This window comes from Thermobia domestica, chromosome 3 (assembly GCF_964235325.1).
Source record: "Thermobia domestica chromosome 3, izTheDome1.hap1.1, whole genome shotgun sequence".
Classification (NCBI taxonomy): Eukaryota; Metazoa; Arthropoda; class Insecta; order Zygentoma; family Lepismatidae; genus Thermobia; species Thermobia domestica.
In genome coordinates, this window is record NC_137456.1 from 55,092,413 (window position 1) to 55,119,146 (window position 26,734).

Below are 26,734 nucleotides of genomic sequence, written 5' to 3' on the forward strand. Positions count from 1 at the left end.
AACATTGAATTTCAAGTGAACTGTATAATATACACTATAGTTGAGAATCTTAAATAAGTAGATAATACAAATTCTAATTGATTGTATGACTGCGTTATTATAAGATATTCTTAAAAGCCTTTAAACTTTTTTTCTTCTCGTCAAATATATATTTTTAATTCCTTTTAGTTTTATCTCGATTTTTTAAAAGCTTTTCTCGTCTCTCATTTGTTAATTTATGTACACTCATGTCCAAAATTATTGTCGCATGTCTATAAATTTGTTGTTGTAGGAATAAAATTTGATAACGAATACACCCGGTATTTCTTATAACGTTAGTATGTGTATAATCGGCAAAGACGTATGTGGAAAATTTCATGTCAAAAGAGCAGTAAATAAGAATAATAATAAAACGAAAATAAAACTTTCTTGACCATTTAGCAATATTTTGTTTTACTCATTCTAATTTTCGTATTTATAATTCTTTTTCTATGAAATTTAACAAAAATATACATTTCCCGATTATATACATAGTATCAGTATTAAAAGTACCCCGCAAAAATCATTATCAAATTATATTGTTACAAGAAGACAGTTATAGATATGACACAATCATTTTGAACATGAGTGTACAAAAGTTATGTCCTGATTTCTTCTGAATTCAGTTAAAATAACCCTACTGTCCTTTTATCACATAAAACAACAGATGTTATAAGTCTGATAACATCGCTTTAAGGTGTCAGTATAGAAGTTGCATGAAATTGAGATTTTTCTGCAAATAGCTACATCAATTACCACTTAACCGTTTATTCAGACATGTATACACATTTTTATTCACAAACCCTGAAATAAAGCAATTTCTCTTGCTTGCCTCTATATTACAATTTATTATTTCTGACATTATATCATGCTTTTCAATATATTAATTCGGACATTATTCAAAACCTAGTTTCAGTAATCATCCTTGAATTCAGATTTGTCCTCACACGCGAAATAAAACGTTACAAGTACACAAACGTATCCGATACAATGTATCTGCAATTATAGTTTCAATGGTTGCAAAGAGGAGATAATTGTTTACAGAGCGTCCAGATCTGGATTAAGAACTGTCAAAGAAAACATGCCGGTAGCAAATAACTGCAAGTTATGCAACCCTGAGGCAATAGAGGTTTAACTAGTTGCGTATCGTTCCAGGATAAACATGCATTTACCACATTGTCCAACGATATATTGCGGATTTCATTGCATTATTATTCGCTATCTGAATAATCTGATAGTATGAAGATTCGGCTTCTTGTATTTAAAGTACAACGATATGCAAGTATTTTACATAGATCAGTAGTGGTACGGGTCACTCGGGTATGACTTGTTCAGGTCATGCTGGTATGGATGTCGCTTGATTGACCCAATGACTCGAAACCAGTCAAATATCAGCTCTACAGAATCTTCTAGTTGATTAAATGATGTTCACAACACTCAACCCTGGTTGCAGTCCATTGTACGGTATTGTACATACTGAAGTGTCAATCCACTCCCGAGTAGAAAATGGGAAGCACACTTAAAGAATAGAACTTCTCAAGTGTAGACTGTATACACGAGAAAAATAGATAAAAACTAGTGGAGGCACAAAAAAGTTTTTTTTTTCGATTTTTAGGAAAACCGAAACCGGTTTTTGAACATTTTAAAAGTGGTTTTTCACCGAAACCGGTTCAGTTTTTTTATCGGATCCGGTTTCGGTTTTTCAAAACCGGTTCCGTTTTTTTTTTCAAAATTGGTTCTATTTCTGACCATAATAGCGTTTCGTTGTTCTCCGGAAACCGATTTCATTACCACAGAAACAGTTTTATGTGTTTTTCAAAGATTTCCACCGAAACCAGTTTCGGTGAAAAACGGAATCGGTTTTTGGAGTAAACCGAAATGTCGGTCTTTCGGATTTCGGTTTTTCTAGAAACCGGTTTAGCCCATCCCTTATAAAAACCCTGTTTAAAATCTTTGTACGTCTTTTAATCTATTTTTAGTTATTCACGTGATCACTATCTGTTTGGCCACCCACCAACCCCTATCCCTTGTCAACCAGCTACAGCTTAGTGTTCATTAACTTTTTAGGAATGCAGCTTTCCATCCCAATTGTCAGAAAGCAGGAAAAGAGAGAATCTAATTTTGTATTTTTCAAATTCGTAAACAATGTTCATTTTTAAATTTCCTTATGTAGACGAAAAAGACTATAAGCGACCTGAAAGTTACCTTAAAATATTAAAAAATGACCTGAAACTTCTAAAGGACAAAAAGTGACCAAAAGTTGACCCTAAAAAAATATACCTTTAGAATCTTGAGTTGACGGATAACGTTTTTATTTGAACTTGCCTTGTTCTATGCGTAACAGAAAAAAGTTGACTTGTCAACAAGATCCGAGCCCTTATCATAACACTATACAGAGGTTAAGTAAACAATAAAGAGTGAAAAAATTCGAATTGTAGAAGAAAATTATTATTTAACAAGATGTTCGAATAATTTTTGATAAAAGAAGATTAACTCTTCGAACAATTATAAAATAAGACAAAACTGTTCGAATATTATTATTCGAACTCAGATAATATTAATTAATTATAAATAATATAATTATATAATTAATAATAATATTAATTAATATTATTAATTATTTGAATAATTATTAAATAACAATTATCTGAATAATTAACATTTTGTTTTTTAACAGGACTACCAGACTATATTCTTATTTGACGCAAAATCAATGATTACTGAATAACTTGTTTTAATACACAAGTTTGTCAAAACAATACTGTATGCAACATTAACTGTGCGTTTGGTAATTTAAAATGGTTTCCTTATTAGCTATCTCTTATAATAGCAGAAGCAGATTCCACTTATCTACTCTATCCAATTAGCAGTAATCACGGACTCCCAACCCGTCCTCATCTTCTCTTTCTAGACGAGATTATGCGATCGTTCATAAGATACCGAGCATAATTTTCGCTAGATTCCGCCTAGCTTTCAAAGCGAAGCGCAATATCATTAAATCCTCATCCTTTCTCCACTTTATATAATTACACCTTATCACTTAGCTTTTTCCCATAAATATACTACCGTCATCAGAAAAATGCTATTTTCTCAGATATTCTTTATTTCCAACGCAAATATCCCATATGTTGAAAATTTATTTTTTCATATTATTTTTATTTTATTCATTAACAATATCTAGAAACCGAATGTTAGGCAAAATGCCTATACTTTAATATTAAAGAAATGATCAAAAATAAGGTTTTAAAGTTTATATTGGGGGTTATAGTTTCAATCTAAGTCAATTTCATTTTGCGTATTTCGCCTATTCAAGCCTAAATAATTGTTTTAGTGCCGAATGTTGCCTATTCTATGCAATTTCTTCAAAATAAATCTTTATTGGGGAAAAATATATAATTTAGTACTTCAAGAAAGGATTTTGCCTCTTTCGAGAAATATGTGTTGTTTGTAGTGGTAAGATGCCGTAAAACTTTGGACTGGTATATGTACTGATAAAGTGTTATAAAACTTTGGACTGCTGTGTGTACGGATAAAGTGTATAAAATTTGGACTGTTATGTGTAGTGAAAAAAATTCTGTAGAGAATGTATTTACCAAATATACATTAAATGTATGGTAAGCTTCTTCAATTTTATATATACAGTAAAAGAAGATATTAACCAACAGATATCTATGTTTCTATATTCTTTAAACATTGTCTATGACTTGAATTTATTTTTTAGTTGAATTTTATATCTTCATTATTTCAAGTTACATTTCAGTACCTATTTAATGCTTATTTTTTAAATTTTAAGTGTCTATTTGCCTGCTTATTTTCCAGATTTTTAATGCCTAAATATCCAGTCTCTAGTGATATCCAATTCCTCAGCAAATTTCTATTTTCAAGGAGTGTAACTTATCCTGTCTGCGAATGTGTCCATCTGGCCGGGATGAAAAAAAAAAAAAAAAAACTATTTGATGGATCACCATCAATTTTGGCCAAGATATTGATGCTCAAAAGTTAGCAAACGGGTTCGTCGATGGAAGTGATATTAAAATCGGAAGTGACAGAAATCAATCGTTTCCGGTTTTAACGTTGAACACTATTAGAACAAAAACGGTACTAGATAGCGAGAAGCAGTTTCGTGCAGTCACTTAAACATCTCAAGGGTAAATTTCGTCTCCATCCTTCTTAACTCTCAACTAAAACCAGAAGTTATAGAAATTCATTACGATTTTCGGTTTCCATATTGATCTACATAGAACAAAAACGATGATAAATAGCGAGAAGCGGTGCTTTGGAATCAATATGCACCATCTTCTCTCTTAATCCTTTATTCAAACCAGAAGTGACAGAAATCAACCACTTCCGGTTTTCATGTTGATCGCTATAGAGTAAAAACGGCACTAGCCAGCTAGAAGCGGTTATGTGCAAACGATTAAGCACTCCAATATACAATATATATTCCGTGTCCACTCTAATCTCTCTACTAAAACCACAAGTGGTAGAAATATTTCTTCTTCCAATATTAATTACAAAATATCAAGTCACACCAACCAAATTCCTTCTGGTTTTGTACACGTAACACTAGTACTAGTACTATACTCTTTTTAGTAAACACATATTACAGCAAAAAGTAACATTGCTTATAGTTTTACTTTGTTTCCAATGACTCTGTTGTTATCACTGACTATTAAAAGTTGCATCTGGAGACTTCACAAGTTTTTTATCAAGACATTGTGCCCCCGGGTTCTGAAAATGCGACCTTATATACCTAACCCCATGAAACTGTTATAATGGTCTGATCATGCAATATTTAATAATAATAATCTATATATATAAAAGTAATAATAATAATAATAATAATAATAAACCGCTATGTTCGTGCATTTAAATTGTTGCCATTTAAGACTATGAAGAGCGATGGTAGACGAAAGGGCGTAATACGTTCACAGTTGGGTTATACGTATAATTCACTTTAAAAGACTGCATTTTTCATGTATTTGTATGAAAAGATTTCATGTACTTGTATTTAGTAAAAAAAAAAAAATAGCATTTAATTGTTCCCTCCTACAAAATTAAATAAATAAATAAAATCAATTAAATAAAAAATACTGTGCGAAAAGCCGTCAAGATATGCTGTTAATTCTTTCTACTTTATAATTTCTAAATTATATGTCACATTTCTACACTACAGTGTCTCTTTAACACGTGCACCTCTTTACAGGTACGTAACCAGATACTACGTGAAAATGTTAGAATTTTCTTAGTATTTCTGAGCTGAAGCCTATATACACACAGCAGTTCTCTTCTTCATTTAAGTGAGGATCAACCAACCGTTACATCCTGTCACACGAGGCTTAGATTGCAAACTCATATAAAGAAAAAATACCTACTAAACAATCAAAACATACTGCTATTTCCAACTATAAAGAAAAAATAACTTGTTCCATATGCAACAAGCCTGGAATTACTTTTTTGTATCAGTTTGATTTTCAAATTCAAATACTGCAAACAAAATGGATAAACAGTCTTTTCGTATAATCCTTTATCCAGGCAGGTGAACATCATTACTGGCTATTTTTTTAATGTTATAATCATTTCCTTCTTACCGCACATGTTCCACGGTGTCTTTGTGTTCAAGCAAAATAGCGTTATTAACTCCAATCCATACAGGTTGCTATAATCTTATCTGAGCGTCCGAGATTTCTCTTCCATTATTTAACCGTTTTAAGCTTTAAAATATGATACTAAACGTAAGTATCATTTCACTTTAAATAAATAAAATAAAATCAATATATTAACATGCTAGAAAAGTTTATATGTTTCTGGACGTTTATATATTTGGGCCAATCCTTTCGGCACAGAGTCCTCGGGAACCATAGGCTCTAGAAAGATACCGTTTCCACTCTGATTGATTGCAAATTTTGTAGATTATTCAGTTCTAATTTAATATTTAAGAAACATGGCTGTTATTTCTTTATTAAATTTTTTAGGGGCACAATGGAAGTGTTGATTTATAAAAAAGTAAATCATATCCTACAAGTTGTACATTCCAACATCACACATTTGCATATGGGGTAGTATATCTCTCAGGCATTTGTTTCATGACCAAATGATGAGAAACGAAGGATAATCATTTCTCCAGCCTAAGGTGGATCTTTATTGTTTGGAGTGCTTATTAGGGATGCGCACGAGACGATTCGAGACAAGATTTTCCTGACAAAATTCGAGTCGAGACATGGCTCTTCCAATAGAGAAATATACGTTTTTCGAGTCGAGAGATCACTTTTACAGCACATTTTCGAGACGAGACAGTCACAAATCTTGTCTCGTGCGCATCCCTAAGTGTTTTGCCCAATGAACACCAAATATCACTGACATTATAATTAATTGTGTATATAATGTATTTCCTTATTACATACTGCATGCAAGAAGAAAGAAAACATTGATCATACACAAATTAGAAACTCCAATCGGAAGTACGCTCAAATTTTGTACACGGTGCGAGATATTGAAAAAATAAAAAAAAAATCTCCCCTTTATGGTACCCTTGCCGATTTTTATCAAGACGTCTTTCACTTGTGTCTGTAAAGGGACATGTACAAATGTTGTGAGGAATGACAAGGAGATTCATGCTCATATGTGAATGATGCGCTGTGTAGAGAGCGCAGATTTAGCTAGTAAATGTAAGTTGAAAAGTAGAAAATGACTAAAGTTGTTGTAAGTAAAAAATGTTAAATATAATTGATGATAATCTCAAGTATAGAGGAGATTAAATACTCTTTTCAACTTAGTAACATCTTAATAAATCAATGTGATGGTTGTAGTCTTAAAACTAAATCTGCACCGTAACTATAGGCTCTATGTCAGAATCCCAAGTATCCAGTAACAGCATGCTTCTATAATTATACTATTCATTAAGTTACAGTCATTATAATTAAAGGTTACTAAGATAAACATTAAAAATATGTTTCTTCACACTATAACTATTCATGACTATCAACAGTCCAATTGCTTAGATCTCAGGATCATCACATTCACGAATCAAAGATTTATGTCCATTTTATATATATATATATATATTTTTTTTTTAGCTTGAAATAACCTACTATCTGCTTGGTTTCAAGTCTCCACACGAGTAGGGGTAGGACCAACAAGTAGTTTAACCAATCAGAGAGCGAGTTGATTCATTGGCGTTAGGAGAAGGTTATTTGACAATAGGTCTATTGTTTACAGGAATGTTATTTAACCTTAACGATATTTGTATACAATAGATGTTTTATTTTTATAATATTTTATTGATTGTTTATATTATTTTCTATTGTGACAGAAAAGTAGTTTGACCTTGATTAGTCACGTACGCAGAGGTTTGTTTTGGAATTTCTAAGAAAAGCTTATGTTTGTTTGGGGGAGAGGTAGAACACAGGTGTGCGTTAAATTTTTTCTATTGTGACAGAAAAGTAGTTTGACCTTGATTAGTCACGTACGCAGAAGTTTGTTTTGGAATTTCTAAGAAAAGCTTATGATTGTTTGGGGAGAGGTAGAACACAGGTGTGCGTTAAATTTTTTCTATTGTGACAGAAAAGTAGTTTGACCTTGATTAGTCACGTAGGCACAAGTTTGTTTTGGAATTTCTAAGAAAAGCTTATGTTTGTTTGGGGGAGAGGTAGATCACAGGTGTGCGTTAAATATTTTCTATTGTGACAGAGAAGTAGTTCGACCTTGATTAGTCACGTACGCATGGGAAAAAAAATCCAAGATTTTTAATGATCACGTGATAGGGAGAGTTGTATGAACTTGTTGTTGTTAGGACGCCATTTTATTGTGACGTAAACGCTTAAATACAGAGTTTCAGGAGAGTGTTTTATGTATTACGCTATGGCTCCCGTTCGCAAGTTAGTTTTTAGCGAACTCGACGACGAGGAGACATTATCATCGCCTCCTGCGGGAACTAAGAAGTTAAAAACCGACAACAGGCCGGATTCCCCGGACTCTATTGAAGTAGTCTATATATCATCTTCGGATGATGAAATTTATTCATCATCTTCGGATGAAGAAGGCGAATTGGAGGAACCAGAGACACCATCTCCAACGGTGTCGCCAACGCCACCTGCATCACCATCACTGTTAAACCGATCCAGTTCCAGATTTTGGAGTTTAAACTGTACATGTTCCAGTCAGAAAGTGGACCGTGATTGTGTAATTGATGCAATTCTTAATTGGGACACTGATAGAATATTAATTTGTGGTGGATGCGCAGAAGCATTGGCTAATCAAATGGGGCATGACTGTTTGTTTTTGAGTCCAGAGGAACTAGAAGATCGGGCTCTGAAATCTTTGCTGGACGTTGAAGTAGAGGACTTATTTTATATATATGCGAGAACGCATATTATTGGTATATTTACACAAGAACTTTTTTATGAAGCCTTTTTTGACTTAATTGAAGAAAAGGAACCTAATTTTTTGAGTGAATTAGTTAAAATTTTTGAAAGCAAAGACAAAAAGAAAGGCTTTGCAAAGTGATTGTGCGTGTGTGTATGCAAACTGAAGTGACAGTGTTTGAAAAACATGTATTCTCATATCAGTGGTGGTGGTGATTATATTTGTGTATCTTGTAGTGACAATAATATTAGTGAACTGTGTATTTTAAAAACTATAAATGTATACTTACGTTTAAATATTATTTCCTGTGAACAATGCACGTTGAATCTTCAACACCGGTGTTTGCTTCTTCATGATACTGGAACTTTTGCTGTACAGCATTTATCCAATGAAATAACTCTTATTGATTTGTTTGAAGTGTTTGAAGAACATCATAGTGAAATCTCAAGTATAAACTTTATACGAAAAACGCGAGAATGTTTAAACAACATGGAATTTGTAGGACAAATAATTCCGTTTTTGTTGAATCGTAAACATGAAATTTCACCATGTGTTAATGAATACATTATCGACATACAAGGTTTTAAGATTTCAAATAATGAATTTATTATTCGTGAATTTTGTTTAATTGCATGTGATGATACAGTAAATTTCCATTGTTTAGTAAAATCTCCGATTGAATACAATCAATTATCTTTAGGATGTCAGAAACAAGTTGATTGGTTAACATCAAACTTACATGGACTATCTTGGAATAATAAAAACGGATATACTGTATCACATATACGTAACCTTGTATATCAATTATGTGTGCAAGATGCTACCTTTTATTGTAAAGGTGCAGAGAAATCCATTTGGATTAAGAAATTATTTTTGTTAGATAATGTTATTGATCTTGAATCAAAACAATGCCCACCATTAAATGAATTATGTGCAAATGTTATGAATGAATATTGTTCTTTTCATGAACAAAATATACAACTTGAGAAAAAATCAGGTTGTGCATATCGAAATGCCCAACAACTTAATTTTTGGTGGAAGTTTCAACGATCAACAGCATTAACTAACATGTTTTCAATGATGTAACTTTACTTTTTAATATTTTTATGTTTGTGAAATGAAACACAAGAAGTAAAATTTGAAACTTTTATTTTAAAAAAATCTTTTTTTTTTGATTTTTATATATTTATGTACATAATATATACAAACAATAAAATTATTATTTCAGATAAATATTTTGTTTTCTTTTTAAAAATTTATTTACGTGGTTATATACAATTTTATCATTCTTTTTTAATTTTGTCTTATGAAATAAACTTAAAGTTTTTTCAAATGAATTATTGCGTACTATATGATACATGAAAAATAACACGAAATATCCACACAGCACAGATTCTTCGTCTTGGTATGGTTGACTATTTACATAATAAACTTTACTATTTTTACATAAGAATGAATGAATTTCTTTTGGCACAGGCATTCGTAAACTATCGAAATAAAATCCTTCATGATTTTTGTTTATGTATAGTCCAACCCAATGACTTCCTGTGGAATCTGATGTATCAAGATTAATGATTAGTCCAACAGGAGTTTGCACTGTTTGTGGAATTGTATCAATGGAATAAATTCCATTCACATATGATCCAGTTTGTTTATCACTGAGAAGCACTTTTAAAATTTCATCTGTATACATGATTTTGTTTATTTCTTTAACGGAGTAGGAATATATTTATCACTGGTATTGTTCACAAACAAAACATAGTCATACACTTTTACATATTCACTGTATAATAAAGCTTCATGCACACTGCACTTGTAATGTCCAAAGCGATGATTATAATGTGCACACTTTGACACATGAAATCCTAGAGATGTGTACCGTGGACAGTCCAAATCCTCGAGATTGATAATATCACGTTGAAGAATTTCCTGCAGAAAGTCCTGACGAGCTTTGCCGAAAGTGTAAACAGATGAAATATTTGTACAATATTTGCGAAGAATTTCTTTAAGGTGTGAGTATTCGACATCTCCTTCATGCCATTGGATTCCATAAAAATTATCACACAAGTATTTGTTTGCTTCTATTATTGTTTCACACAGTTCAGTATTAGCGCACGGAGGTTTAAATATCCAGCTTTGTATGAATGGTATATCTGGATTAGCTATTGCTAACTCTTTAACAATAAGTTCATCGTCATCCTCTCCACGGTAAGCGGAGAAGTGAACAACAACCCTCATGCTACTCAACTGATTTAAATTTAAAATGAATTATCACTATATACATTTCTATCTTTATCTATTTGTATGAGTGAGTCAAATTGAGCATACAAAATACAAGTGATGGGTTGTGTTAATGACTCTTTGAATGATACTTTTAAATTAACGGGAGCATCGCGTACAACATCCCATGTAGTATCATCCAATGTAGCAGTAGGGGATAGAATAAATGCATAAAGAGTGTATCCATGTGGATATTCATCATAGGTAACAGTATGACCATCATCTTTATAAAATATTCCTGTACCGGAAAACAGAGTCTGGTAACTTAGAACGTATAAATTATTTGAAAAATCAGGGGTGAGGGGATTGGGAGGAAATGATTTTGAACCAACTTGTAGTTGCAACTTGTTAACGTTAAAGTTTTGGAATTCAAAAGGATTAATTTCTGATTTCCCATTAAAGGCTGCGTTAGAGACAAATCCGATAACGATTGCTTTAGGTACATTTCCAAGGAACAGATTATCAAGATTGTAGGAATTTACTTGTTGAGGTATTGTATATGATCGAGTTTCAACTCTTGTAAGAGGTAATTTGGCCGTTTCATGCACCATACCTGAATTTATTTCCATACCAACATGTGCAGATGTGTCAACACGTCGTGCATACATCGTAACTTCTTGAAGCACTACTTTATAAGATGTATTTGGAGCATGCATTAAACAAAACATATCTTTTGTTCGGTGTAATTTAATACGAAGACCAACTTTGTTTGGAAGCACACGACCTAAGCTTGCAATATCAACATGAATACGTCCATACATTTCAAATGGTGTACTATTCTTAACAAAAGCAGCACGTTTATTAAACCCTGTATTTGTTTCATCTAATGAATTAAATTGTTTTGCGGTATCTTTGTACCATAAAGAAGATGTAAGATGAGTTTGCGAAGCATCATTTGAATAATTTAACAAGGTTTCAATATATGCACGATAAGGATAAGATCCAGATGATGAACTAATTAATTTATCATTTAATGAAATATCAACTTGACTAAATAATGAATGTAAAAAGTTATTTACTGGTGCAACTACATCGTTTGCATCTAAATTATTACCGTTTGATTTTGTAATTTTACAACGTACATAAAGATAAAGATAAGCAGGATGAATAAATTCACCTGTTTCACCAGGAATAACAAATTCAATAGGTCCTTCTGAAGTTAGTGTAGAAATAGGACGATATTCCACATGAGAGGTTGCTTCTATCGCAGTTTGTGTCATTGGAACGGAAAATAAGTCAAATTCTGAAGTACAACACTCATGGCTATTTGAATTAAGTAAAGCCATTATGAAAATATATCTTTAGTCTTCCTTCTTTTTGTTTTACGTTTAACAGTACGAGAACGTTTACGTTTGATTGGTGGTCCAATTCGTATTACAGGAGCTTTACGTTTTCGTGGCCGTCTCTTACCGCTACCAGATAGTAACTGACCAACTTTATTAACAGCTTTTGTCTTTAATGTTTCACCAGCCTCTTTTACACGTGCGCGAACGGATTCTTTTATTGGACGATTTTCTAATACATCACCTGCAACTTGTATACCTGTTTGTAATGCTTGGCGACCTAATGCTTTGGCACCTTGTTTAAGGAATGGTAATGCAATACGTGCTAAACCTTTAAAGAAACTACCGATACCGTGTCCACGTTGATAAACTGGTCCTGAAAAATAAGGTATTCCACGACCACGTTGATAACATATACGTCTAGATTTCATTTCTTTTATTTAGGAGCAGCGCGTTTAAAATGAAGTGTTACCGTCAATGTCCCGGAACGAAATGGCAAATTTCGCCCTGCATGGTCCTTTAGTAGTACTTCGATATTGTTAAAACAAAATTTTGAAACTGGTAAATAATGAATATCTTGAAATGTAATTGTTTGCACTTTTCCATATTTCACATTGCAAATTGTTGCAATACGTAATAATGGTGCCTTGGTATCACCTAAATATTGATATTGTACAATATCACTATACACAAAAATTTGATGTGGATAACCAATATCAACGTAAGGTTGTTTAAATCCACGTTTATGTAAAACAAGATCTTTATTTTCGGGAAATCCTAATTGTAAAGACAATGTTGGTGACAATGTAAGTGATTTAACACGTTGATCACATTCTACGAATACTGTATTTGACACATTAAATCTTATGAATTTGGAAACTTTATTTAATTCTTCAATTAAATGGTACACGGTTGAATAATATCCCGGTGTAATTTTACTTTTCTGAGGTTCCCCATCTTTTAATGTAAACCAAACAACATTTTCACCATCGATAACATTATGACATGTTAGCGGAATGTGTATTTCACTTAAACCAACACACCAATCGGATTCAGATAAGCGAATAGTATTATTTAATTGATTAATAAAATGTGACGGACTATTTTTAGGATATACATCAGTACTAGCATTTGAAACGAGTGTAATGTAAAAACTATCATCAATACTATCAGAAATCATTTTTGCTTAAAGTGTAGTGTTAAGTTTGAAGTTCCAAATTGAAATGGTAGTTTTTGCCCGTGTTCATCTTTTAAGTTTACTTCTATCGTGTCAAAATACTTTTTCTCTACTTTAACATAGTGTGGTGTGTGAAATAGAAAACATTTGATGCGTGCATGCTCTTCATCATAAACATTCAGTTTTCGAAGTAAAGGTCCAACGTCTTGTTGTTGCTTTACAACATCAACACAAACATTTACTTCAGTTGGAATATTATAATCTAAATTGCACGGGAATTTTCCACGTGGTAATATTCTTTCTTGTGTGTTTGGTGGTTTTAAGTATACAACAGGAGAAAAATCTGTTGAATGTTCATTAATAAAACCTAAAATGTGTTGTAATCCTTTTGTAATACCAATCATACATTGATCGGATGATTTTAAAATATGTGATATAAATACTTGATTTTTATTTTTATGATATCTTATCATACGTACATTTTCAGGTAACATATCTAAAATACTTTTTATAGAAGAATAATATCCCGGTATGATATTAATTTCGTGACGTTCATGTTTACCATCAATTACAGTATTTATGGTAATTTTTTCGTTTTCACCTACATTATAAAAACTCCAAGGAATATTGATTTGTGTTAATGCAACACCCCATTCTCCATCCCTTAAATCAATAGGTTGTGCAAGTTTTACTCTATACGACGATGTTGTATTATCAAAAAGTTTACTACTTGCATTTGAAGGAAGAGTAACGTAAAAGTCGTGTTTAAATGTTGAATTCATGTTGAAGACTGAACAGATTTCGCTTTAATCCATGAATTCATACTTGACGGATATCCTAACCACTTTACATAAATCCACCCCTTTTTTCGTTTAAGTACTTTTTCAATTAAATAATTTTTGTTTGAATTAATTATTACTTTTTGTAATTCTTGTGCATAAAATATTCCTTTAATTTCATCACCATTCCAATCTTTTAATTTATAAGTTACTGGATTTGATTTAATACATCGATCTACAACAAATATTTCTTGCGACCATTTTGGTAAATATCCTTTCTCTAACTTGTGTTTATATTTACTGACACGTACATAATCACCCGGATGAAATTTACATGTTAATTTCTTTTTTGCGGTTGATGTTCCATATAACGTGTTCCATACTTGATTAATGTTTGAATCATTTACTTCTGCAGGTGCCATTTTAATACTTCTGTGATACGAATGATTATAGTTATGTACAATTTTATCGAGAACATCAATATAACGATAGGTATTTTTTGCTGTAAAGTATCGATACAATCTTTCTTTTAATGTTCGTATAAAACGTTCTGCTAATGCACATTTAATTTCCGAATGCACACTATAATGATTGATTTCATTTTCTTGAAATAAACGTTTTACATGTTGATTATAAAATTCACCACCTAAATCTGTTTGTACATGAAACACGGGTAATTTTAACTGTTTAAAAATTTTTGTGATTGCTTTAACCATTTCAGGACCCTTTTTTGTTTTTAATGGAACGCAATACGCATACCGTGAGAAAATGTCAATACAACATAAAATATATTTATAATTATTATTATACTTTGCAATATTTTGCATATCTGCTAAATCCATTTGTAATGTTTCATTCGGTGCACTAACATAATATTTCTTTCGCTCGAAAACTTTTCGTGCTGGTGCATGCAATGTATACGCATCTTGTGATGCTAACCATTCTTTTATTTTCTTTTGTGATATTTTAGTTTTACGTTGCAATGTTTTAATACTAGATAAAGAAGCGGGATTTGAATAATCATAATATATTTTTGATAACTTTGTCATTTTTATTACATTTTATATTCTTTCCAACCTTTTAAAAAATCTGTTTTACGAATTTTACTACTAATAACTTTCGGTGTACTCACAGGAGTAGAAATAAATTCTTTAGGAACATTAAGTTCTTCTAACAAAATTTTAAACTCTTGAATTCCTACTGGCTGTCTTGAATATTTTCGCATACGAACAACATCATTCACTAAATCTATAATATTTGAACCTGGAATTTGTTTTCCATGTATCTTTACTGTTCCTGATTGATCCCAATCTATTTTATTCGAATTTATTAATTGTTTAATTAATAGATCTGTTTTCCTTCGATGTGTTTTCGGTACTGATTGTAAAATGTCCGATACAACGGGTAAAATAGAATGATTTTTTTCTTCAGATGATGTTGATCCTTGAATTTCTTTTTCAACAATAGGTAATGTAACAGGTTTTTGTGTAGATGAATATTGTAAATATTGATGTAATGCTTGCTGGTACATTTTCCATTTTTCTTCAACACTAAGATCACGACGTTGTAAAATATTACTCATTTCTTCATCTAATCGCGATTGATGTGTATCTATAGACTTAGCATTTGATTGAAATTGATGCATTGCATTCTCAGGAACTAAAATCATTTTACGTAAGCCTGACATGATTTTTATCTTCCAAAAATACTACTTGCTACAGCTCCTAGAATTGGACCTAGTAACATTGGTAAGAACGCACCGCCTTTCTGAAGTAATATCTTCCTTTTCTTGTTTAATGCTGTACGTTGTTGAGAAAGAACTCGCAAGATCTTTTTATGTCTACGTAATCGTTGCTTCTGACGAGAATTTAAAGGAATGTTCCCTTTTATTGTATTTTTAGCAACTTGTGAAATGGTTCGTATTAAATCACCTGAAGCATTTTTCAAAATATGTTTACGTTTTGCTGCTTTACATTTACACAGAGCACGGAGTGTGCTAAAGTGTTGTTTCACCTTCAACATCTTGATAACAACTAAACATAAACTACCATTTCATCGTCTTTTACGCTTGTGTACACGTACATTGTTTCATCGGGAAATATGTTTGTACGAATTCGTAATGCATCATTTGTTTTTTGTGTTAAATCAAATAATAAATAAGTATGAGGCGAACGTGTTACTTCATCAAATACATCAACAATATGTTTACTTTGTCGTGGCATAATTTGTCTAGCTAAATATTGAATTTGTAATTTATCACGTGGATTTTTAAATACTATAATATAATGTGCATTTAAACTAATATCACGTGCATATTTTCCTTTTGGAAACAAATTTTGTACTATAAATATTACAGTTAATTTTTTATGATGTGCATATTTTGTAAATAAATTTGCGACATCACCATTGGTTTCAGACATTAAATCATCTAATATTAATAATGAATTTTCTTCAATGTGAAAAGTATTCATATCTGGAATTCCCTCTACGAATCGAATATTTGCATGAGAATCCAAGTGTGGTATTACTGCACCGTAACACCATACAATTTCACGAAATGTTGTAGTAAACATATGTTCACGTTCATTAAGTAAACGATTTACAAAACAAGTTTTACCAGCCCTTGATGGGCCAGCAATTAAAATCGTAGAGGGATGATTAAACTTTAACATCTCGTTATCAAATGATTGCATGGAATAGAAAGCTCACCTTTTTATACATTCGCACACACACTCTCACTCAACAAAATTAAAAATGACTAGACTATTTAAAATGACTAGAATATTAAAATGACTAGAATATTTAAAATGACTAGAATATTAAAGCATGTTCTTAATATAATCACAATCAATAAGAGTCAATAAATAAATAAATAACTAAATAAATAAATAAATAAATAGAGCTTCAATATGAATTTTGACAAAGAGTTTGCATAGCAAACAAAATAGCACGCACACACTCAAACACATTTGGCGTTCGTGGGTCAAACGTTAAGTCTCTTGGTAACCGTATGGTAATGTCCTAGTCTTTTGTACGTCATGTAAAAGAATATCGTCTTCGTCATCAATACGTTTACGTTTTTTGTTAACCATACGGTGTGTCTTGGTCTCTCGTCTTGAAAAGATTTGGAACCCACGTTTGCGGATAATACTTGTAGGATTTTCTATTATTACAGATTCAATTTCTTCTCGCACTAACGCATAGAAGCTCTCAAAATTAATTTTTTCAGAGGTTCTATGGTTCAGTGTTATCCCCCGAATTTTGTAAATGTGCCGAAATTCCCCTGCAGCATTTCTAAGCCGCATACAATAGTTTTTGGGGCCAAGAGCAATCAGAGTGATAAATTCCCACCCTTCATCTACTTCATCTGTTAAATCCCCAAGATAATTACCCAACTGTAACACGGGTTCCTCATCTTTCCGTTGTAAAAACATAATACTGTCCGTATCACAGTAAAGTGCTCGTTCAGGTCCTACAGCAGTCAAAAGGTCATAAAGTTTAAGTCTGGCCCACGAAGTAATAAATGCTGCCAAGACGACATTGGAAAATCCTAACGGGGTGTTATCATTTTCCAAGTCCTTGTAGTTCATTAGTAAATGCCTATCACCGACTGGAATCACTGAATGAACTTCATATCTTGCCGATGAAAGGTACCTAAGAAACTCTTCTGAGTTGTTGAGGATTGTACACTTCATCGTGTCCGGGCGTTGACCCCATTTCCCATACAGCGAATTAAGGTATAATTTCGCTGTAGCGCGCAATCCCGGGTTCTTCCTTATATTATCATAATTTAATTTAATGCCTTCATGGGCATAATATTCATCGATGTATTTCTTTTTGTCTTCTTCGGTTTTGCAAGAAGCAGGAAAACCTGAGGCTTCCTGTTTCATTTGAAGAAAGGAGTTCACGTAATTCCCGAACAGACCACCTGAATTCCCTTCTTCTGGGTCCATGAGTTCGAACTCCCAAATTTCGTGAATATCGATGATCTTATAACCTTTTTTAAGAGCAAGGTGTAGCTCTGGAGTACAAAATGTACTTGTTATTGCGCGATCTATTCCTTTATGTGTACATTCCCCTACAACATCATTTCCTTCTTCTTCCATACATGATCGGCACAGTCCAAAAAGTAAGCGTCCACCTGCCACATATGGGAGAATAGGAAAATACATGTTTTTAGGAGGCATAATAGTACATTTCACTAACCCATGAGTATTTTCCACTTCTGGAAAATCCGGCCCCCTGTGAATCTTAGGCATTCCAATCGGCATTGGTCTACGTGCCATTACCCAAGGATATAGAGACGTAATATCATAATATTGAATTGTCTCATTATCCTTGCAATTAACGTATGATCTAAAGACTTCAGTACGTCCACCTTGATATGCCATTCTTGGAACAATAGGATCCGCTAGATGAGTACAATGTTCTTTAATGAACTTTTGTAAATCTTTATCTGTCTTCACCTTATTGTCCCAAGTACATTCCCAGATCTCGTGTAACTTTACACCAAGATTTTGAATGTATTCTCGACGTCTCATGGTTTGTTCGTACCGTCTTGCATACGTATCGCAAGGATCCTGAGAACCATGAATGATTTCATCACGGTTATTAGGAATACATGAAACACACCCGTGGAAATTGCATCCATAAAATTCATACACTGTTTTTGTACTTGGATCGTATCCATCAACCCTGTATTTACCAAAGCGTACCTCCGGACCAGTACCACAGTATTGGATATTCCTACCAAGTTGATGCTCAACATATTTTAACCACAAAAGTGCTTTTGCACTTTGTCGCTCATTATGTTGAAATCCCTTTGGTGGAATTACAGCAATGGTATTCTCCGGTAAGTACAGAGTACGGTACGTTTTCATACTTAACCCTGCAACCGTGGAACAAGCAATAAAACATTGGAGACCATTCGTCTTCTCTTCTATGATGTTACTAAATTTGATGATAGCTTCTGTAAGAATTCTAACATCATTTTCACAGTAAGCCAACATTTCCTTTTGGAGATCATACTCCTCGCCACTTGCAGCACGTTCTTGGTGCCAGGCGATTAGTTGCTGTCTTTCTTCCGTGGATCGCGAATCAGGATCAAAATATTCAATAGCGGGAACCGGACCTACATAATTTTGATTTTCCAAAGTATTAAATAAGTATGGGAAATCTCCCTTTTTCAAATTTCCAGATAGACCTAACGTTTTCGGAATTTTGGATAATTTAATTCCAAGGAACAAATACGTGTCACGGAAGAAGAATCTATTTGCAATATTCATACAAAATATCTTTTGACCCTGTATCAGAACATCAGGAATAATATGTTGCTTTTCAATTAGATTTCTTAAGCAGAAGATACCATCAAAACGTCCAGAATTATGTGCCAAAATTACTATGCGTTGAAACACTGGACGAGCCATTAACACGTGTTTAATGAAGTCATCCATTGTTTTAAAAGAAAACGATCGATTTCCATTTTTATCACCGCAAAAGTTGCAGGGATCATCCAGAGATTTACTTATACAGTGTGAACATGTATGTCTGCTACAAATCAGGGCGACTTCATGTTTCCTTTCACCATTCTCATTTTCAGGCATTAACATCGTTTCTATATCATATGCAATGTACATAAACCTTTTGATATGTGTAGGCTTCAATTTTTGCACAAAGCATTGATGATTAGGTTCAACGTGAACCTTACACGTGGCACAAAAATGTTCACCACACTTATGTGCAACTTTTCGAAGTCTACTGTCAGTCATACGATCACAATCGGGACAAACCTTTACATAATGACACTCACTAAAGCCAGCTTTATTAGGTGCCAAATGATTATTAAAACATTCACCCTCAGGAAACTTTCTATTACATGCATCACACTTGATTTTTCTTAATGTGGGGTTTTGGTAATGCTGCTTATTGCAAGCTAAACACCGCAATTCGCATTTGTGTTTATGTCGACGCTCATCGTATGCTTCCAAACATTTAGTGCAATACTTTCTATTTTCTAGGAACGATGTAATACACTTAATTGGTGCGAAATGGCCAACTGTATTACCTCTTTCATAATAAATATACATTTGTTTTGGTGCAGGAGTTCCAGGGACAAGTACCTTATATTTACGCTCATTAACGGATTCATCTCTTATATAAACAACAATTTGATACTTTCCTGAAAAATATTTCTGAAAAGTATCAACATCGCTTAGATCGCAACCATTCTTTGCTTTAACATTAACATTTGCATCATTACAAAGTCGGTCTGCTTTGCTGTTCCAAATTTTCTCATTATCTTTTTTCAAATTATACACTGTAAATTTACTTCCTTCATATTTCTCCAAATACCAAACAATACTCTTTGGCAGACAGAGCATATCAGAGCCGTTAATATAGACAATGTGACGGTGAAGCACTTTTTCCATGTCTTCGTAACGGGCGGCATTACATCTTTTTGGTACACCTTGCCCGCTTACGTTTTTAACTATATGGAATCGAAATTGGAGTTCATTTCCGAGCAAAAATTCTTCATTGGAATTTAGTATATTTTCCAATGAAGTTAAAATGACTTCAGCACTTAAATCGCTCTTTTTTCTCCAAGGAATATACGCTGGTTTTTTGTTTCTACTGTTCGAGCTATCGATACAGAGACCAACGTAATCCTCTGCTCGAGCGTCAGCGAGAACCTCGTCTAACGCAAAGGTAACTAATTTCTTAATATATCCTTCTGGATTTTCAATATTGTTTTCACCAGAAGGACGAACAGCGATTTCTCTTCCACGAAGATTAAAATTCGTGAAATCTTTTGTGCTGTCTCTTACGATTTCGAAGTTACCATCATCTGATTTTTTAAATTGTTTGTGACCAACTTGGTCGCGCCTATGCGACACATTTCCGTGAGATGGTCCTGCTTGTGGAGATACTGATCCATAGCCAATAGTATCCCGTGAACATTGCACATCTGGATGAACATTGTTTACAGGATTTGTCCCTTGAGTTATTTGAGCAGATGAAACTGCATCGATACCCAACTCTTCTTCTAAAAACTTACCCAGTATCTCCATATAATCATCATTATTATCAACGGAATTTTGATTATATTCTTGTTGTTCAGCATCATCAACAATCATTCTATTATCCATCATATTACCCAAGTTTGAATTTCCTTGAGGGGTATTGACTATGGAATTGTTACATGATGATGCTAGAACATTACGTTGGGCCAAAACAAAACGCGAGCCATACTGATAAAATTCAGATACCTCTCTATCATTTACTCTATCAAGTTGTCCTTCTCCCCTATTAAAATAATGAATAAACCTCTCGTGCGCTAAATGATACATGTTCTCCCCTCTGAAAAATCCTGCAGAAAAAAGATCTAACACATCTGCAGAGGAAAGACATGTATTCAAAACTGCGTGTTCATCAGAAGCAAAATACTGGTGTAATAATGAAAACAAATACTCACACCTTTCACTCCCTCTATGGCCATCCTTCTGTAATTTAACAATTTTCTGCCAAGCCGCCAGGACTCTTTCAGCATTATGTAACCCCTTCAACTCTTCCTGGAAGAGGGTTTCATCGACGACGTTAAACTCCAAGTTGAAGAACTCCATCTGTAATCAGGAATTGAGTTTCTTCTTAATATAAATAGATTAATAATAATTTGATGTTTCTGTATATCTGTTAATACAGTCACTTTAACTTCAATATATCTACTTGTTTTGTCTTGTTTTGTTTTTTTTCCTTAGCACAATAATTTCTTCTTATGTCCAATTTTTATCTTGACTAATAATATACAATAAATTTAAATTTGAGGATGTAATAAAATTACGTCATGCAGGTATCGTCGTCAGCATTCAAATGATTATAATTGTACAACAATACGGTATATATACAATACAAAGTATGACGTCACACAAATATAAAGTGTTAAAAACAAGTTTCAACATGTTTTGCAATTTTCCTTGGAGTTTGCAGTGCAAACGATACTGCAAAAGATATGAAAGGGGTGGGGGAAATCAAAGCCATGCCGCCTACAGTGGGAGAGGAAATCAAAGCCATGCCGCCTACAGTGGGAGAGGAAATCAAAGGAGTGCCGACTGAGTGGGAGAGGAAATCAAAGGAATGCCGACTGAGTGGGAGAGGAATTCAAATTATTTATCAGTTCACACAAAGTGTTCCGACTAATTTATTAGGACAATTTAAATAAGAACAAGTTTCTAAAGCGAACAAGAAAATAAATGAGTGGGAGGGTAGATCAAAGGAATGACATCTACAATGTAATTATAAGGGATGCCTTACATAGACATCTTTCTTGAATGTTAGTGAAAATATTAAAATAATATGATAAAATCACCATAGGGACGCCAGGACATTGGAAAAACAGAAAATGACGAAAAGGGAAAAGTGAACATGTCCGTTTGGACATTAGGAATAAAAATATTTAAACAGTATAGTGAAAATCAACATAGGGACACCAGGACATTGGAAAAACATAAAATGAAGAAAAGGGAAAAGTGAACATGTCCGTCTGGACATCAAGAATAAGAATATTTAAACAGTATAGTGAAAATCATCATAGGGACACCAGGACATTGGAAAAACATAAAATGAAGAAAAGGGAAAAGTGAACATGTTCGCCTGGACATCAAGAATAAAAATATTTAAACAGTATAGTGAAAATCATCATAGGGATACCAGGACATTGGAAAAACATAAAATGAAGAAAAGGGAAAAAATGTACAAGTCCATCTTAACATTGGCTACTAGCTAACATGTAATGTATTTACTGCGCATCCATATCATGCACTGGTAGCCGTCGCGCAGAAAATAAATGATTTTGTGCATGGCGGGAAATGTACATGGTCATCTTAATATTGGTTGTTTACTAACATATAAAATACCTGCTGCGCAACCATATCACGTACTGGTACCCTCGCGCAAAAATGAACAAATATGTGCATGGCGGGAAATGTACACGGTCATCTTATCATTGGCTACTAGCTATCATGTAATGCACCTACTGCGCAAGCATGTCACGCACTGGTAGCCTTCGCGCAGAAAATGAACAAATTTGTGTATGGCGGGAAAATGTACACGTGCACCTGAATAGTGACTTACACAAATCTAGCCTGTATTATCATTTACTGAATGTGTTGCGTACAAAAACAATAAATATTACATATCGTACCTATATAAAAACTACTATGGATCTCTTGCGTACGGGAGCGGTGTGTATAGATACCATATGTTGTCTAAGCATTACTGATCTTCGCGTAACACGTACCTGTTCGCGTGCGTAACATTATAATGTTCGTCTTCGCATTCGCGTCGGCGTTCGGACGCGTTTTCCATTCGCGTAGCCCGCGCCGCGCCGCGCCGCGTTTTCCGCTACCGGGGACCCGCGTTGCCGCAACCGGATATTAATGATTACGTATTCACATCTAAGACACTTTCCTACTTGTGCAAGCAAATATGTCTATGCAGAAGCCGTTAGGTAAGTGACAAATTGTTTTTTATATTCAAATGATATTAAAATTGAAATTGTGTATAGGTATAATACAAACAAGACAATATCATATATAAAATCATGTGTACCAATGCATGACACAAAACAGTGCAACAGCACAATCGTACAAAGTCATACATACGAAAAGCTGCAATACACATCCACACATACAGACAAGCACATGTACACACACCCTAATGCTTCACCACATACAAGTAAAAGGCTGTCTACTATCGAAAAGGATAATGCACAAACACACATACAGACACACATATGTACACACATGCATGTTAATATGTCACCACACACATCACATACATAGGCAAGCAGCAATAATACAACTGGAAACACAAAACAGAAGGCTACCAAGGCCTACAGAGGCAAACCTATGTACATGCACGGCAATGCTCCACCACACACATCACATACATATGCAGAACCAAAATAATACAACAGGAAACACAAAACAGAAGGCTATCAAGGCCTACAGAGGTAAACCTATGTACATGCACGGCAATGCTCCTCCACACACATCACATACATAGGGAAAACAGCAATAATACATCAGGAAACACAAAACAGAAGGCTACCAAGGCCTACAGAGGCAAACCTATGTACATGCACGGCAATGCTCCACCACACACATCACATACATATGCAGAACCAAAATAATACAACAGGAAACACAAAACAGAAGGCTATCAAGGCCTACAGAGGTAAACCTATGTACATGCACGGCAATGCTCCTCCACACACATCACATACATAGGGAAAACAGCAATAATACATCAGGAAACACAAAACGGAAGGCTACCAAGGTCTACAGAGGCAACCTATGTACATGCACGGCAATGCCGCACCACACATACCTCATACATAGGCAAAGCCACAATACTACAGCAGGAAACACAAAGGGAAGCCTACCAAGACCTACAGAGGTAAACCTATGTACATGCATGGCAAAGCTCCACCACACACATCACCTACACACGGAATGTCTCAATAATACAACATCAAACACAAAACAAAAGCCTAGCAAGGCAAACAGAGGCAACCTATGTACATGCACGGCAATGCCGCACCACACATACCTCATACATAGGCAAAGCCACAATACTACAGCAGGAAACACAAAGGGAAGCCTACCAAGACCTACAGAGGTAAACCTATGTACATGCATGGCAAAGCTCCACCACACACATCACCTACACACAAAATGTCTCAATAATACAACAGGAAACACAAAACAGAAGGCTACCAAGGCCTACAGAGGCAAACCTATGTACATGCACGGCAATGCTCCACCACACACATCACATACATATGCAGAACCAAAATAATACAACAGGAAACACAAAACGGAAGGCTACCAAGGTCTACAGAGGTAACCTATGTACATGCACGGCAATGCCGCACCACACATACCTCATACATAAGCAAAGCCACAATACTACAACAGCAAATACAAAACGGGAGCCTACCAAGACCTACAAAGGCATGCATTTGTACAAGCATGATAATGCAGCATGAGACACATACATACATACACACACACACACACACACACACACACACACACACACACACACACAGACACACACATACATACAAACATGCAGAGAAAGAAAGAGAAAGTGAGAGAAAGAGAAAGAAAGAACGGATGTCTATCAACGCACAAACAAGCAACAGGCAGATATACTTGTAAATAGATGCCTACATATAAACATATATACATATAAACAGTTGTGGGCACGTACATATATACATATATACACATATACAAACAATATATATGGTCATAAACCAAAAACGTAATCAAATACCCTCAAATAACGGATTCATATCAAAAGTTCATACAAAATATGCTACAAACTTGTCTTGATATCGTTCTCCTCCCCTTTCTCATTCCACCATTTCACTCATCATAAAGAAAACTACGATAAAATAGCTCAACATGTGTATTCTTGGGACGTAAATCTAGTAAATGTCATTTACATGTATGTAAGATACAAATATACCAGTCACCCCACCGTAAAAATGTCTTTCTACGCCCCTAAAATGCGTATAGACCATTTTATCCTATCTCTTTCATGAATATTTAATCTTTCTAGCCTAGTTTTTTAAAAAAGAAAAAAGATTCCAATGAATGAATGGATACTGGTTCCATTTTATTCAGTCAAAACAGAAAAGTCTTCCTTTTTACGGCCGACCGTCATAAAAACATCACTTGTCATTCAAGGGAATTCCGGCCAGGAAGGAAAAAGAAAAAAAAATGTCAACAAAAACAAGTATGTTACCCAAAGCAGTTAGACTTGTCTCATTCATTGATAGTTTCGTAGCCCGGAAAAGGATGTTCTAGGGGGGGAAAGGGAGGTCTGGTTCATTCACAAGTTTTGCTACTATTTTCTTCTTCTTTTTCTATGGACGTAAACAAACCCTTATACCTATTTCATTCACAAACTTAGAGGATTACCTGAGTCTCTCAAAAGAAAAAGTATACCTTCTATATGGTTAGAAGAGCCTGGTCTATAGGAACACAAAAAATGCTTGTAATTCACGTATATTTAGCATAAAATGAATAAAATTAACATAATTAATTCCCGTTTTTAATCTTTTATCATTTCCAAATACTTTTCACATCTCAATGGATTGTAATAACCCAAAAATTCAAACATATATTCGTCTCATAATAGTACTTTACTCTTATAGAAGTCCGTATTTACATTGAAAAAATCTGTTAAGATATGATTCTATCATTTATATTTCCAATACAAGAGTTCAAACACCGATACCTACAATCGATAAGTGTGTTTACTACAGTATTATTCTATTTGCTTTCTTTGCTAAAAGTGGTACGGTAAGTCAGTGAAAAAAAAAAACGTTTTCTCTGGTCCCAGGTTCAATTTCTGTCCATAGAAAGTTATGTTGGACAACATTATGTCTAATTTTTCTCGGATTCATCCCGCTTTCATTAACTGCAATTTATAATCTAATCTAATCTAATATGTTAGTCTAACTGACATAATTGTGGGACGTTAAACTGATCAACTTCATTTTGTTTTTGCATTCATTATATCCACTACCATTTACTTCAAACGATTTCCAAGTCGTAACAATTTCATTCCATTAAACATCAAGGATAGCATATGAGTTCCCGCCGGGATCAAACCCGTGTCTCCCCCCGTACAATCAAGTGTTGTTCCCTCTAAACATGTAAACAAATACTCGTTGATTCAAAAATATGTCTGCTAAGAAAACTGTTTCCCTCCCTATGTTCACATTTCAAATGCATAAAAATAATAAATATTCTTACCTTAAT

General features: G+C 33.8%; 1 protein-coding gene across 13 annotated transcripts in view; it reads right to left on the reverse strand.

Annotated features, from left to right (window-relative positions):
- Window positions 1–26,734, reverse strand: part of Rbfox1 (RNA-binding Fox protein 1) — a 1,063,832-nt gene that overhangs the window by 531,038 nt on the left and 506,060 nt on the right. The window lies entirely within an intron of this gene.